Consider the following 17,886-nt stretch of genomic DNA (forward strand, 5'->3'; position numbering starts at 1 on the left):
TAAGCATGTTTCCACAACAGACCAAAAGTAAGAAATTGTAAAGTAAAATTTTCTCTAAGGTATGAAATATTTCACAAGGAAAAATACTTTTCTTAATAGATTATACATGCGTATATGTTTGTCTTTAGGGCTCGAGTTATCTACATGGGCATGGTTCGTTTGACCATTTGGCCCTTACAAAGTTTTACCTATCGAGTCCCTGTTGACATGAAGTACCTTCCTTGTAACAAAGTTAACACTCGAGGGTGATGCCCCTCCAGTATTCAAGGTTGATTGTAAAGAAACCTTTGTTTGGGTCTCGAGTATTGAGGGTGACCTTTCTTATAAAATAGTCCCGGATTTTAAAGTGTTGAAGATTGGCTCTTCGACTGTAGTACCTTTCAGTCTGCTGTTTCTGTGCGGCCATTTGAACGAGGGCAACCTCCTATTTTTCATCTAGCAATTCTAGGCTCATATTCATAGCCTATGGATTTAATTCCTCTGTGGCATACCCAAACCTGAAGCTAATTTCTGCGACTTCGATCGAAATTAGAGCTTCGACACTGTAGACTAAAGAGAATGGTGTTGACCCTGTACTGGATTTCGACGTTGTTTGATATGCCCTAAGGACCTCAGGCAATACTTCTCTCTATTTTCCATTGGCATCATTCAGTCTTTTATTTTTCAGATTTTAGATGGCAATCTTGTTTGTCGATTCAGCCTGTCCGTTCCCACTGGGATAATACGTCATCATTAGGATCCTTTTTAATTTGTGGTCTTTGAAAACCTTTGTCACTTTACTGCCGATGAATTGCTTTCCCTTGTCTCATACAATCTCGGTAGGCATTCTGAACCAGCATATAATGTGGTCCAGATGAAGTCTATGACTTCTTTCTCTCAGACTTTCTCGAAGGCCTGTGCTTCAACCCACTTAGAAAAATAATCATTCATAAATAAAGTGCATTTAGCTTTACCTGGGGACGATAGCCGGGGGCTGACGATATCCATTCCTCATTTCATGATCTGTCACAACCCAAACCTATAAGCCGCAACGGGCACACGGTACCTTACTCAACCGAGTACCAACATACATATCTTGTTCACCAGCCCATACCAATTTCTGTTACTCTAGGGGTCTAGCTTTTCCTTCTGGTAATCACGTTAGAGTCACGAACTTATTTCTCGAAATGAGGATGTGACTTTATGACCTATACTCTTTTGTTTCCCCAAGGCCTGTCACCTCTCGTAATTTCCTTCTCTTGTCTATAGACTCTGTAATACTGTCATTTTATTTATCTATCGTTGTCATCCATGTATCACTTCTTACTCATAATGCTTTATTATTTCTCTTCTTATTTTCCTGCTAACATTTTTGTCTATCACATTATTGTGAAAATTTCAACAAGACATTCTGTTGCTTTTAGCTCCCCTTGCTCCATCCACTGGCTCTTTGGGTTGCCTAACATTCTATCTCTACTAGGGGTGGGAGCCATTCTAAGATAATATTTATCCCTTCCAGGCTTTCAATATCATTCTTTGTAATACTCATACCTAGCTGTACTATTTTAGAGTGCACCATCTGGGTGTCTCACAAGGAGATCTATTACCACATTTGCAATATCCTTCGAAAATGTCAACTAACACAAATAATCCATTCACCATTTTGGCTACTCTAACCCCAGCCGGATCCTGATATCCCCTCCTTCTCTTAAACTACACTTGTCAGCCCCCATAGGGCATAACTGAAATGGGCGTGATCAATTGTATATATCTTTGTTACTATTGAAAGTAACTCAGAATGCTTACATTTCTCTGCTTGAATTGTATATAATGTTAACCTTCATTAACTAGGTACCTCGTACCCTTCTTCACCTTGCTTCTTTTGCTTGCTAAAAGTTGTATCTACCTTCCGATTCTCTTATTCCTTTTTACCGTATGAATAGATAGACATTCTTGCCTTAGGAATCCTCGTCAAGAAGCTTATACATCTTAGTACACACATGATCTGCCAAATACCTCATATTTATCCATTATGAGCATGATGCAAAAATCGAGTTCCTCTGACTCAACTCTTCCACAACTATATCTTTTACCAACTGTCGTTCTGGATGTAGGTATCGTTGTATTATGAATAAAATCAAATTTAGGAGTTTGAATTCTTACAACTGAGCTCTATCACACAATCTAGAGTAAGAAGAAAGAGTGATAATCCTAAATGCCCCATAGCCTCTTGCTTATAAGTGTGGTGCACAATACACCCATAAACAAGACTCTACTAGACACGACTTGTAGACTCCCTAGGACAGAACTGCTCTGATACCACTTCTGTCACAACCCAAACCTAGAGGCCGCAATGGGCACCCGGTACTTTACTCAACCGAGTACCAACATACATATCTTTCTTATCGTACTCTCATTGGCAAATGGGTCAAACGGACCGTCATGTCTAACTAGAATAAATATAAGGAAATACTCAATGTAGGATGACCCAACTTGATATAAAAACATATACATGTGACATACAGGCCTATAGGCCAACATGATCATTTGTAAACTCAAAACATAGGCCGAGAAGGCCATACAAGTATCCATATACATGACATCTGTCTATAAGCCTCTAAGAGTACATAAGTATCACAACGATCGGGACTTAGCCCCACCATACCAATGTCACGACCCCGGTTTGCCCTCCATGAACCATCGTGATGGCACCTAGTCTCTACGACTAGGTATGCCTAACAATGCGAAAAATAAACCAATTTGCGGAAGAAATAATAAAAATGAAATAGTGAAGCAAAATAGTACTTAAAAGTGCCACTCGGCATACACAATATCAACTCTCAAAAACTAAATACATTTCTCAAAACCCGGAATCTCATGATCACAAGCCTTTGGATGCTTACAAGCATCTAACTCCAGAATGTCTAACAAAGAAACGAAAGTACAAAAGGGCTAATACAAAAGAGAGAGTAGAAAGGGACTCTTCGGTCTGCGGACGCAGCAGATATACCTTGGAGTCTCTACAAGCGCCTCGTCTCAAGCGTGATGAGTCTGAGTGCAGGTACCTGGATCTGCACATGAAAAACATGCACAGAAAGGGCATGAGTACACCACAATGGTACTCAGTAAGTGCCAAGCCTAACCTCTGTCGGGTAGTGACGAGGAAGGTCAGGGCCCTACTGAGATTAAATAAAATATAAGATGTGACAGTATAAGATAAAACAGTAAAGTTGAAAGATAACCATAAGAATCAATACAGGATAATAAGGATAACTACAACTAAAACAGAAATAGAAAACAATCACCAGGAATACCACTCTTCTCAAAGACAATAATCAGAGATCTCCCAGTATCCCGAGGATCTCTTAGTACCCTCAATACATGCCAGGGATCTCTTGGTATCCCGACAATCTCTTGGTATCCACAATATATGCTAGGGATCTCTTGGTATCCTCAATATACGTTCTAGGGATCTCTTGGTATCCCGCACCTCAACACAAATCATCAATATGTACAGGGAATCTCCCGGGATGCCGTCCCGTAGTCCCAAAGTAAAACACATAGCAACAACACAAGGAATACTCAATTAAGCTAAATTTTGTACGGAGTAAAACAAGTAATTGTAACCTAACATGCTTCAAATACAATTATGGTAGTTTAAACAATAACGCAATTAAGTAAATTAACCATGCTTTCCTAAGCTAACAACAGATTTGAATTTCAAGTAGAGTAAGCAGGAAAGGAAAACACAATTTAAGCTACTTAAGTGAAAACATGATTTTTCAACAATTAGCACAAGTACGCACTCGTCACCTCACGTACAAGGCATTTCAATTACCACAATACCAAATCCTAAGGGGAATGTCCCCCACACAAGGTTAGGCAAGCCACTTACCTCGAACCGGCTCAAAAGTCAACCAAAACCACGTTCTTGCCACAAGTACTCGACTCCAAATAGCCCAAATCTATTCAATTCAATTTCATAATGTAAATAACACTTCAAGTAATTGAGTCTATAAATAAATTCTAAGCTAATACACAAAATTAGGTTAAATGACCAAAATGTCCCTCGGGCCCATGTCTCGGAATCGGGTGAAATTTACATTTTCAGAAACCTCGTACTCTCATGAGTCTATACATAACAAGAATACTGAAATCGAAGTTCAATTGTCTCCTCAAATACCCATGGTAAGGTCTCTTAATCTCAAACCCTAATTATCCATTTTTCCCAAATATTTCACCACTAATTAGGTCTTTAATCACATATAAACGAGTTATGAAGTCAAAAATGTTACCTTCAAGTGATTCCCCTTTGGTTTCCTCAAAAATCACCCTCAAAAGCTTCAATCCCGTTCAAAAATGGTGGAAAAATGAAGAAGGGTTGCTGATGGGCTATTTAAATACTGCCCAGATATTCCTTCTTCGCGAACGCGAAAGGCCCCTCGCGTTCGCGAAGCACAAATTCACTTGGGCCTAGATTTCTTCATCATGAATGCGATGCCCAGGTTGCAAATGCGATGCAACACTTTCTCCTCCTATGTAATCGCGGGAATACCATCGCGAACGCGTAGGTATAAGCCTCCCAGCTTCGCGAACGCGAAGCATAAATTCCTCACCAGCCCCAACTCCTCTTCGCGAACGCGAAGAAGGAAACCAGAACTAACTACTGCAACATTTTTCTACAATTTCTCAGTTCCAAAAATGACCCGTTGAGCCTCCGAAACACACCCGAGGCCCCCGGGACCTCAACCAAACATGCCAACCAATCCTAAAATATCATTCAAACTTGTTCCAATCTTTGGAACGCTCAAAACAACATCAAAGCACCAATTTAGCATCGGATTCAAGACTAAGAACTTTAAAAACTTTCAAAATATGCTTTCGATCAAAAAGTCTATCAAACCTCGTCCGAATGACCTAAAATTTTGCACACACGTCACATTCAACACTATAGAGCTACTCAAACTTCCAGAATTCCATTCCGACCCTCGCATCAGTATCTCACTATCGAACCGGAAACCTCAAAAATTTAACTTCGACATTTCAAGCCTAAATTAGCTACGGACCTCCAAAACACCATCCGAACACGCTCTTAAACCCGAAATCACCCAACAAAGCTAACAGAACTATCATAATTCCATTTTGAGGCCATCTTCACATTGTTCCAACTACAGTCAAAAATTTCCAAAACTTATGCTCTCATTTAGGGACTAAGTGTCCCAAAACTCTCCGAAACTCCCAATAATTCCTCCCGGCAACTCACAATAGCAGAAACAAACATGTGGAAAGCAGTTAATAGGGTATCATGGCATAAATTCTTAAAATGACTGGCCGGGTCGTTACATCCTCCCACATTTAAACATTCGTTCGTCCTTGAATGAGCATAGAGACATACATGAAGTAGTGAAAAGATGAGGGTAATGGCTGCGCATATCCTGCTCGGTCTCCCAGGTCGCCTCCTCGATCGGCTGACCCCGCCACTGAAACTTTGCCGATGCAATGTTCTTTGACCTCAGCTTTCTAACCTGCCTGTCCAAAATTGCCATTGGCTCCTCAACATAAGATAGATCCTTGTCCAACTAGACTGAACTGAAATCCAACACGTGTGACGGATCACCGTTATACCTCCGGAGCATAGAAACATGAAATACCAGATGAACTCCTACCAAGCTGGGAGGTAAGGCAAGCTCATAAGCAACCTCCCCAACACGCCTCAATATCTCAAAAGGACCAATAAACCTCGAACTCAACTTCCCCTTCTTCCCAAATCTCATAACGCCTTTCATAGGAGAAACCCAAATCAGAACCCACTCTCCAACCATATAGGAAACATCACGAACCTTCTGGTCCACGTAGCTCTTTTGTCTGGACTGGGCTGTACGGAGACTATCCTAAATCACCTTACCCTTTTCCAAAGCATCCTGTACCAAGTCTGTGCCAAATAATCTGGCCTCACCCGGCTCAAACCAACCCACCAAGGATCTACACCACCTACCATATAAAGCCTCGTATGGTGCAATCTGAATGTTAGACTGATAGCTGTTATTGTAGGCAAACTCCACCAATGGCAAGAACTGATCCCAAGACCCTCCAAACTCAATCACACACGCACAGAGCATATCCTCAAGAATCTAAATAGTGCGCTCGGACTTTCCGTCCGTCTGAGGATGAAATGATGTCCTCAACTCCACCCGAGTACCCAACTCATGCAGAATGGCCCTCTAGAATCGTGATGTGAACTATGTACCCCTATCGGAAATGATGGAAACTGGAATACCATGTAGACGAACAATCTCCTAGATATAAATCTCCACCAACCGCTCCGAAGAATAAGTAGTACACATAGGAATGAAGTGTGCGGACTTGGTCAACCAATCCACAATCACCCAGATAGCATCGAACTTTCTCAAAGTCCGTGGGAGCCCAACCACAAAGTCCATGGTGACCCGCTCCCACTTCCACTCTGTAATCTCTTTCTACTGAAGCAACTATCCCGGTCTCTAGTGCTCATACTTCCCCTGCTGACAATTGAGGCACCGAGCTACAAATCCAACTATATCTTTCTTCATCCGCCTCTACCAATAGTGCTGCCTTAAATCCTGATGCATCTTCGTGTCACCCGGATGAATGGAATACCGCGAACTATGGGCCTCCTCTAGAATCAACTCCCGAAGCCCATTAACACTAGGTACGCAAATCTGACCCTGCATCCTCAATACCCCGTCATCACCAATGATCACATCTCTGGCATCACCATGCTGAACCTTATCCTTGACGACAAGCAAATGAGGGTCATCATACTAACGCTCCCTGATATGATCAAATAAGGAAGACCGAGAAACCACGCAAGCTAGAACCCAACTGGGCTCTAAAAGATCCAATCTCACCAACTGGCTAGCTAACGCCTGAACATCCATTGCCATAGGCCTCTCCGATGTTGGTAAATAAGCCAAACTCCCCAAACTCTCTGCCAGGCAACTCAAGGCATCGGCTACCACATTGGCCTTGCCCGGGTGATACAAAATAGTGATATCATAGTCCTTCAGCAACTCTAACCACCTCCTCTGGCGCAAGTTTAGTTCCTTTTGCTTGAACAGGTGCTGCAAGCTTTGATGATCAGTATAAATCTTACAAGGAACCCCGTACAAATAATGACGCCAGATATTTAGGGCGTGAACAATGGCAACTAACTCAAGGTCGTGGACCGAATAATTCTTCTCATGAACCTTCAACTGTCTAGATGCGTAGGTAATCACCCTACCGTCCTGCATCAAAACCGCTCCAAGGCCAATCGTCGAGGAATCACAATAGACAGTGTAAGACCCCGAACTTGTAGGAAATATCAAAATTGGGGTTGTAGTCAAAGCTGTCTTGAGCTTCTGAAAGCTTGACTCACACTCTTCCGTCCACTGGAATGGAGCACCCTTTTGGGCAAACCTGGTCATAGGGGCTGCAATCAATGAAAACCCCTCAACAAAACGGCGGTAATAACCCGCCAAGCCAAGAAAATTGCAGATTTCTGTGGCTGAGGATCATCTAGCCCAACTCTGCACTACCTTTACTTTCTTCGAATCCACCTGAATACCCTCACTCGACACCACGTGGCCTAAGAATTCCATAGAATCCAACCAAAACTCACATTTCAAGAACTTAGCATATAACTTATTTTCTCTCAAGGTCTGAAGCACTGTCCTCAGGTGCTGCTCATGATCTTCCCAACTTTGGGAATACACCAGAATATCATCAATAAAGACAATGACAAACGAGTCAAGATACGGCCGAAACACACTGTGCATCAAATGCATAAAGGTTGTTGGGGCATTAGTCAGCCCAAATGACATAATAAGGAACTCGTAATGACCATAACGATTCTTGAAAGCAATCTTCGGGATATCTGGCTCCCGAATCTTTAACTGATGGTAACTTGAGCGCAAGTCAATCTTAGAAAACACCCGTGCGCCCTAAAGCTAGTCAAACAGATCATCAATATGAGGCAAAGGATAAAAGTTCTTCACTGTAACCTTGTTCAACTGGCAATAATCAATACACAAACGCATATAACCATCCTTTTTCTTCACAAACAAGACAGGAGCACCCCAAGGTGATACACTAGGTCGAATAAAACCTTTATCAAGCAATTCCTATAACTCATTCTTCAACTCCTTCAACTCAGAAGGAGCCATACGATACAGAGGAATAGAAATGGGCTGAGTACCCGGCAACAGATCAATGCCAAAATCAATATCTCTATCTGGCAGCATGCCCGGAAGATCATCTGGAAACACATCAAGAAAATCCCTTACTACTGGGACTAAATCAACTGAAGGGGTATCAATACTGACATCTCTCACGTAAGCTAAATACGCATCGCACCCCTTCTCCACCATCCGCTGAGCCTTAAGGAAAGAAATAATTCTACTGGAAGTGTGATCTAAAGTACCCCTCAACTCAACATGCGGTACACCTGGCATAGCCAGCGTCACGGTTTTGGCGTGACAATCAAGAATAGCATAATGGGGCAACAACTAGTCCATGCCCAAGATAATATCAAAATCTACCATGCTGAGTAACAATAAATCGGCTATGGTCTCAAAACCACTAAGAGAAACCAAACACGACCGATAAACGCGGTCTACAACAAGAGAATCTCCCACATGAGTAAAAACATAAATAGGGAAACTCAAAGAATCCCGAGGTACACCAAAATGTGAAGCAAAATAAGAAGACACATAAGAGTAAGTGGAGCATGGATCGAATAGAACCGATGCATCTCTGTGACAAACCAGTATAATACATGTGATGATAGAATCAGAGGCAACAACCTCGGTACGTACAGGAAGGGCATAGTATCGGGCCCGGCCTTCCCCTCTAGGGCAACCTCTACCTCTCCGACCTCTACCTCTAGTTGGTTGAGCAAGTGGGGTAGCAACTAGAGCTGTAACCATAGCCTAAGCACTCTGCGGGGTGTGGCTGAGAAGTCTATGGAGGCGCACTCTTCCTAAGTCTAGGGCAATCCCTCACCACATGGCGTGTGTCACCACACTCAAAACAAGCTCTGGGAGGACATGACGACTGTGACTAGCTCGGGACAGGTCTGCTGGACTGACCTTTGAAAGCACCCCGCGCAAGAGGCGCGCTAGATATCAGAGGTACATAATAAGGCTCCTGAGGCCTAGGAGGAGCTGGAATACCACTGGCTGCTGGAAGAGCTGAATGAACTGTACGACTCATATAACCCCTACCATGACGACCTGCAGTTGGGGCACGGGTACCAGGATAATAGCCCGACTCTCGAGACCTCTTGGACTCCCTCTCGTCTCTCTGCCTAGCATGCATACCCTCAATCCTCCTAGCAATACTCACCACATGCTGATAAGAAATATCCATCTCCAACTCACGAGCAATGCTAGACCTGATGTTGGGAATAAGCCCCTCAATAAATCAGCGAACCCTCTCGTGAATAGTAAAAACCACGGTTAGGGAATGTCTAGCCAAACTGGTGTAATGGATAGCATACTCCGAGACAGTCATAGCACCCTAGCGCAAATGCTCAAACTCTGCGCGCCATGCATCCTTGAGGCTCTGAGGAACAAACTCTCTCAGGAATATATTTGAAAACCGAGTCCAAGTCAGTGAAGCTGCCTCATCCGGACTGTCTAACTTATAAGTGCACCACCACTCATAGGCGGCTCCTCAAAGCTGGAAGGCAGTGAAAGACAGCCCACTCGATCCTGATATACCCATAGTGCGGATGATACAGTGACACTCCTCAAGAAATCCCATGGCATCATCTGAGGCCAACCCACTGAATACAGGAGGATCATACTTCTTGAACCTCTCAAGCCTCCGTTGCACATCCTCTGAAATTGCTGCCCTATCCTCGGGCTGACCTGGGGCCACAGGCTGTACAGGAATGATCTCTAGGACCTGATCAACATGCACTCACTGCTCAGGAGTGCGGGCGACAGGAGTCTGTGCTCCTCCCCCGGCCTGAGATGAGGCTGCAGCAAGGGGAAACAACCCTACCTGATCCAAAGTGGTGTACATGCTCATGAACTATGCCAGAGTTTCCTGAAGTGTTGGAGTAGTAGTAGAAGTAGACGTATTAGGCGCCTGGACTCCGGCTAGAACTGCTAGTGGTATCACGATAGCATCTCGCACAGATGCTCTGGCTGAACTACGTGTGCGTCCTCGGCCTCTACCCCGACCCCGGCCTCTGACGGCTATAGTAGGGGCGCGAGTGCCTGATCTTCTTGGGTAACGCATGTCCTCACCATCTGTAAGAGAATAGAAGACAAAAGTTTAGAATTATGATATCAAGATCTCGCACGGCAAGGAAATCAAATGAAGTAGAATTTTTCTAACAGTTACATAGCCTCTCACAGATAAGTACAGACGTCTTCGTACAATTAGCAAGACTCTAATAAACTAGTTTGTGATCCTATGAACCTAAAGCTCTGATACCAACTTGTAACGACCCCGGTTCGACCTGTGTAAACCATCGTATGGAGACGTCTACAAGTATCTAACTCCAGAATGTCTAGGCTAATGTTAAAAAGGGGGAGCAGAAAGGGACTCTTCGGTCTGCGGACACGGTAGAGATACCTCGGAGTCTCTACAAGCGCCTCGTCTCAAGCGTGATGAGTCTGAATGGAGATACCTAGATCTGCACATGAAAAACATGTACAGAAAGAGCATGAGTACACCACAGCGGTACTCAGTAAGTGTCAAGTCTAACCTCGGTCTGGTAGTGACGAGGAAGGTCAGGGAGCCCTACTGAGATTAAATAAAATATAAGATGTGACAGTATAAGATAAAGCAGTACAGTTGAAAGATAACCATAAGAATCAATACATGATAATAAGGATAACTACAATTGAAATAGAAACAGAAAACAATCACCAGGAATACCACTCTTCTCAAAGACAATAATCGGGGATCTCCCAATATCCCGAGGATCTCTTAGTACCCTTAATACATGCTAGGGATCTCTTGGTATCCCGAGGATCTCTTGGTATCCCGTGGATCTCTTGGTATCCTCAATATACGTGCTAGGATCTCTCGGTATCCCGCACCTCAACTCAAATCATCAATATGTACATGGAATCTACCGAGATACCGTCCTGTAGTCCCAAAGTAAAACACACAACAACAACACAAGGAATACTCAATTAAGCTAAATTTCGTACCAAGTGTCGCGCCCCTTTTTTCTCGCAAAATCGGGTTTATGACATTTGGGAGGACAACTCATTCCCTTTTTTGGGAATTTTGGGGTTTGAATTGAAGAGTCGTCACCTAATGATTAAGGTGCATTAGTACACCAAGAAGGTTTGATTTGAGTAACCATAGAATGGGTAAGGGCTTGAAATTATCCCAAGGGGAAGTTGTTAGGCTCCCCTCAGGATCCACTAGTGTGGTTCCCAGCCAGACTATTGTTGTGAATTTAGGTGCAAATAACATGTAGGAAAATAAAGCTTTAAATAAGAGGGAATTTTCACATAATGGTTACAAACAAAATTGGAAATAATTAAAAGGAAGCTGATTTTCTTAAAAGAAATAGTTTGAAATCTGTAGAAGAAACAAAGAAACAACGGGAAAAGGGGGGTCCTAGGTTTATTAATAATATGGATCATCCCACACAACATCCAGTAATCACTCCTCAGTGAGGGGCTACACGAGACATTATCGCGTGGTCATCATATCCATATCTACCCTTTCCCACCCGTTATGGTATTAAAGCACAGAATGGTCTCGTTTACTTATTGCATGCTATTATTCGTCCCAATCCTATCATTCCCGGAGGCATTTAGAACTACTAATCCTAAGGAGGAGGGATATTAGTCTTATTTGTAGTTTCAAAGGTAAAATTCTAAGGCGACATACAAAAACATGTATAGCAAGTTGGGGGAAAGCACATAACAAGAAAAGGCTCAGATATACTTCCTTGAACAAAGAAAGCACATAATTAGCATGACCTTCACATACTATTTATGGTCTGATTAAGAACTTAAAGGTTGAGGCAGACTAATTTATTACATAATTCAGATAAGAAGCCCAAATCAGGTCTGCCTGCTGGTTGTAGTTAATAGCACAGATTCAATTTATAACTTTTCCCTAAGGCTTGCCTAAGTGTTGGACCCCTATAGGCATGATATCTACTGAATTCAGAAAGCAATAATAATAAACTGAATACATACTGGTTAAAAAGGTTGTCAAATTATTAAAGAAAGCAAGTTTTCACGAAGGTCATGAGTTCTGCAAATGATGATCCTTGTTATTACTAGTTAGCTCTAGACGTGAATGAAGCAATTCAGATTCGCTTAATAATTCCTATAGACATGCTTTCTACGCGTAGTTGATCAAAAGCCTTATAGACATGGTAAAAGTGCGGAAACCTTATAGGCATGATATCTAAATACATAAGACGGGTTTTAACCTCTAAACATGGTATCTAACTGGCAGAATTTGTTTTACGACATGAACATGATATCTATATGCAGTTGATTGTTTAAAACCTCTGAACATGATTTCTAGATGAAAATGAATATACAAGATGCAGAAGGACCTATAGGCATATTTTCTATATGCATATGCATAATTCAGATTTCCATACTTATGGACATAATTCCTATAAGCATGATTTCTATATGCATGTAGATTTTAGAATGACTTATAGGCATGATTTCTATATGAGCATTGCAGAATTTAGAATGACCTATCGGCATGGTATCTACCCTTTGCATACATAGTTACCCGCCTTTTTCACTAGCCATCCCCAAGAGTTTATTACAAATTATTACAGCCCAGAATAAAGTAAAATACATCAGAAAAATGTAAATAAAAGTACAACCAAATGAGAGCCTGATTCAGACTTCATGTCTGAAATATGAGGTAAACCAACTCCATAAGATCAAGATCTAAAGCCTTTCTCCCCCTTGAGTGTGTCAAAGTTCCCTAAGAGCCTCAAAGAGGACTCCGGGCAATGCTCACACCCAAATGTATTATCATATTAGGACAAGTGCGGTGTGGAAGGGCCAACCCTCAAGTGTCCAAGTTCAGAGGGAGCTCAAAGGATCCCAAGGCAAGGCTCACAAAAGAGAGGCCAAACTTAAAGACTAAGAGAGTGTGCAAGTATAGAAGTAGAATTCTAAAAGGGGGAAAGGAGGGGGAAATAGCTATAGATAAGTACATATAAGGGGTTCAGGGGAATAGGGAAATTGAAAGAGGCAAGGGCAGGCTGTGGGCATGCCCAGCAATGGAGAATGCCAGCATACCCATAAGCCTGTTAGAACACACTATTTAGAGGCTAGGATCCCAAGGGATCAAATTTAATTCATGGACAATAATTTGCATATTGCCATGCCTTAAACCATAGCTCAAACACATAGGGGGCAGGGGTTTGGGATTCATAATAGAACAAGCAGAAAGAAATCAGCATGCTAAAGTAAGTGTTGAACTATACAGAAATAGTGAGTAGACATAGATACGAAAGCAGTAAATAAACACTTTGTTGTGGTGCCAAAGCTTAAATCAGGACATACCAGTTTCAAAGAAACAAATAGAGAAAAGCAGTAAGTCTTGTAAACAGGCCACAGTGCAGACAATAAGAGAGAATACTGTTGCGTGTAAGTGTAAGTTCAGAAAGACTATGAGTGATAGTGTGCTAATGAAAGAGTCTGTAATTATAGTGTGAAAAACAGGCAGAAATAAGGTAAGAAAATGATTAAGGAATTGGATGTCAATTGAGAATCAATCAACATAAGACTTCCTTTAATTAAGGAATTCAGACTCAAAAGGTAAAACTATTTAAGGAAAGAAATCAAATAAACATCTTGTGCAAAGTGTGAGCACGTGATTTTTGCCTCACATGAATTACTCCAAAAGAATTCTCAAAATTAGGTCCTTTTCTTTAATTATGTGTTATTCTAGGAATTACTGTGCAATTTTCCGGATTGTTTGCATATTTTATGCATTTTAATGCATTGAAAATACAAAAAATATAGCATCTGCATTTAGAATTTAGTTTTACATTCTTACATTAATTAAGTAAATTGTTGTTTTACAAAAATGAAAATTTCACAAAAAAATAACGTATTTGTGCATTTTAGTGTTTAATGTCAAATTTTGTGATTTTTCTTTTAATTTTAATTTAATTATTTGTGATAGGTATTATTTAAAGTTAATTAATCTTTTTAAAGTAAATTAGGGTTTTTAAAAAAAATTTAATTAGGGTTTTAGTTTTAATTTTTGGAAGAAAAGAAAATGGAAATGATTAAATAAAAGAGGGGCAAAATCTGTTGGGCTATTTCTCATTTTACCCAGGCCCAAGCAAAATCCACCCCAATACCCGCCCCAAATCAGCCCAAAACCTGTTCCCCACCCGGTCCAGCCCTAGTTGAAACCAAACGACGTCGTTCCTCATTAGTGAAGTGATCCAGGTCGTTGATTGTGAATGATCCAATGGCCAAGATCAAATCCCCACCCCATTATATATTCCTAAAACCATACCCCGCCCCCAAGCCAAACCCCCCTCACCTCTTCGTCTCCAAACCTCAGAGACCAAATGCATCTGCCACCCCTCACCACCGTGCTCCGCCCACCGGAAATCGCCTCACGGCGGTTCCGGTGGTCCAAACAGCCCCAAAATTACACCACAGCCTCCCCACGACATCCTCTTTCCAAATCCCGATTCAGTTTTCTTCGAATAAGTACCAGACGCTTCGAATCTTAGATCGAAGAATCGAACCAAACCCTAATCCGTTCAATGGCCACCAAACTCACACCTTTCGACCACTAGACCACCCTCGTCCCAAGTCCCCTACTAGTTTTGCGCGAATCAGAGCGGAGTTGGTCGAATCTCAAAACGAAAGAGCGAACCCTAAAGGGAAAGAATTGAGGTCGTGGTCGACCTTAGTCGTGTGTTCTCAGTCGAGAACACTCGATTAAGGTCCGTCTCGGCTTCAAACACAAGTGGGAGTTTCAACTAAAACAAATGGGAACTGGGACTGAAATTCTAAGGTATTTATTTTTCTTTACTTTTTCTTTTGTTGTTTCATGGTTTGTTTGATTAAATTTCGTTATAGTTCTGTCTTTTTCAATTACTTTCCTTTCTTTCTTCTCCATCGGACTTTTTCTTGGTCCGGTTTTCTTCTATCATTCAATATATGGTTAAATAGTTTCGTCGATTAATCTGGTTTAATTGTAGTTCAGTAGTTCTGGTCAAATCGTTTGTTGTTATGCCAAATTGTTTCATTTTTATGTGATGTTTGGTCCCCTACTCTGTGACGTGACTTGGCGTATGAATTTAGTTGTTCATTCAATGTATTTACAGTTTCATCTACCCGTATTTAGGTTTAGTGTAGAATTGTGTTAGTCTATTCCCTGAATCCTTAAACCCTTCATCTTGGTTGCAATACTGTTCGTTTTGATATGAGTTCAATTGTTGTGTGAGTTTAGTGGTTTGAATCTGACTGTGGTTCTGTTTGAGTTTGGAGTCCGATGAAATTGAACTTGTGGTTAAATTCATCTTTAGTTAATTAGTGATTAGGTTTCATCTTTAAGAATTGGTTATAGCTGAAAGATGTAGCACAAATTAAAGGGGGTTAAGTTAGGATAGTAATCACACGGGTTCCAGGGGGTAATTTGGGAATTGAAAACTTTAAGAAATGGGTAGTTTGAGTGTTCTGTCCACTAAGTACAAATGTACCATTAAAATAATGCATTTGTTTAATAATTAGTGGGGAACACAACATATTGGTATGGGGGTAATGATAAAAAGTTAAAGGGGCGCACATGGGAGGGAATAAACAGGCTGAAAAGCGCAAAATTTGAATAAAAAAGAGTTTAAACATTGGTCTTTAAAAGGGGAAGACCTAAGAGAAGAAAAGGGGCGAGATCAGTTTTTTGGGTCAGTGTTAGAGAAATAGAGAGAGTTCTTGGGAGTTTCACCAGTCCTGAAGAAATCAGCTGGTGAGAAAACATTTTAAGCCAGTTCTTCTTTAAGCAATCTGAGAGTTTGAAAATACTTAAAATACTGGAGAGTCAGTCAGTCTCTTAGGGACCAGTTTGGAGAGTTTTAAGCTTGAAAAGAACAGAGAGAAATACTGAGAAGTCTCACTGTGTCATTGAAATTCTTTTCCTGCTTCAGTGATTTCATTTTCCTAATTCAAATACACTAGACTGATCTTGAGTGACTTTGAGTCCAGCTGAAGTGGTTTCTGATTGAACTTTAGCCTATTGAAAGTTTCATGTGGTTCTGGTCGTCTCTTTGAGTTCATTTGGTTTGTTTGGGTACTACTGTGGGTCAATCTTTTGGTTTCTGTTTGGTTTTTGGGTCATTGAATCATTCCTGGGTTGAAGAATAGCTGTGTTGTGGTTGTGTGAAATTCCAAATAGCTGTTGACTGCCCTGCTGAGCTAACTGCTTCTACTTCCTGTTGATATCTGATTTTCAGGTACACAATTTGAACTCACCTTGATGTAACTGCAGATTTGAATGAAATGAAACCATATTTCCAGAGCCATGCTCGTTTGGAATGCATATGGCTGTATTTGATCATCTGTTGAGTAGTATACATATTTAGTTCATCTAATTTGTATTGTATTAAGGACTGTCTAATTAGAACCATTTCTGAACTACTTAGACCAGCTGATTCATACTAGACCGTATTTGGACTGTGAGTATTTGGTTTTCTCAGACTTGTGTGAATACTCTTAGCTAAGTATTCAGTTATACTTATGTTCAGTAGAGCAATGTCTTAACTAGCTAAGGTTAACTCCAGTGGTCATTTCAGGTTGCTTCATGAAGTTATTCTAGTAAGTAATATAGTTGCAACAAAGTCAATTTAAGAAGCTATTTCAGTAGTAGTTAAGTTTGATTAAAATACTAGCTGAGTGTGCTAGGGAACATAAAGGATGTAAATAGCCAAACTATGTAATCAGGGTGGTAGTTCATATACTTGAGGTTACCTCATGAGCATTTTACTCAATCCAGTCTTTGCGTTTAATCTTGTCTGGGTACGAATTATTAAAAGTGGAAACTAAAATTCCAGTAAGTGTTTAGTCTTGTTTAAATTGGAGTTGTGGTTCATTTTGACGAAAAGGGGCTGAGAGCTTATATTTAGGCGGTTTGGGCTTCAATGTGTGAACAAGGTGGCCCAGGTCCTGTTTCACATTAAATTCATTTGGACCTGGGCCCGAGCCTGTGAATGGCCTGCCCTTGTGCTTATTTGGGTCTTAATTTTTTAAAACGGGTTTCTTAAGTCATGTTAATTAATTAGACCCTTTTGCTTTATTTTAGAGAGACAAGTAAAAAAATAAAATAAAAAATCACCGTAGCTTTTAGGTTTACCTTTTGAATGATAAAAATGAGATGAGCCTCACTAAACAAATAAATAAATTACGGGGCCCTCATTAAATGATATATAAAAATACTTAGATTTCGGGATGGGCCGTTTAGCGAATTTCACGGTTTTTCCCCAAAGTAATAACGCGCTAGTCTCTTTAGGCGCGTATTTTAATAATGTTACCTTCCTAAACTCGGGTGCGCATTTATGTGACCCAAATCCAAATCTCAACAATGTTAAAATATGTCAAAAACCACGGGTGCATTTATGTGACATGGTTCAAGACTTGTTTTAATGACGTTGCAATTTTCCTTTAAAAATAAATAAAATGCGGTTGAAGTTAAAATTTGCACATAGGTTTAACATGTATTAAAATCAGATAAATAAGTCGAATATGACAGTTGAACGACCGTGCTAGAACCACGAAACTCGGGAATGCCTAACACCTTCTCCCGGGTTAACAGAATTCCTTATCCGAATTTCTGGTTCGCGGACTGTAATACAAAGTCAATCTTTTCCTCGATTCGGGATTCAACCGGTGATTTGGGACACCATAAATCTCC

This window comes from Nicotiana tabacum, chromosome 3 (genome assembly GCF_000715075.1).
Source record: "Nicotiana tabacum cultivar K326 chromosome 3, ASM71507v2, whole genome shotgun sequence".
NCBI lineage: Eukaryota > Viridiplantae > Streptophyta > Magnoliopsida > Solanales > Solanaceae > Nicotiana > Nicotiana tabacum.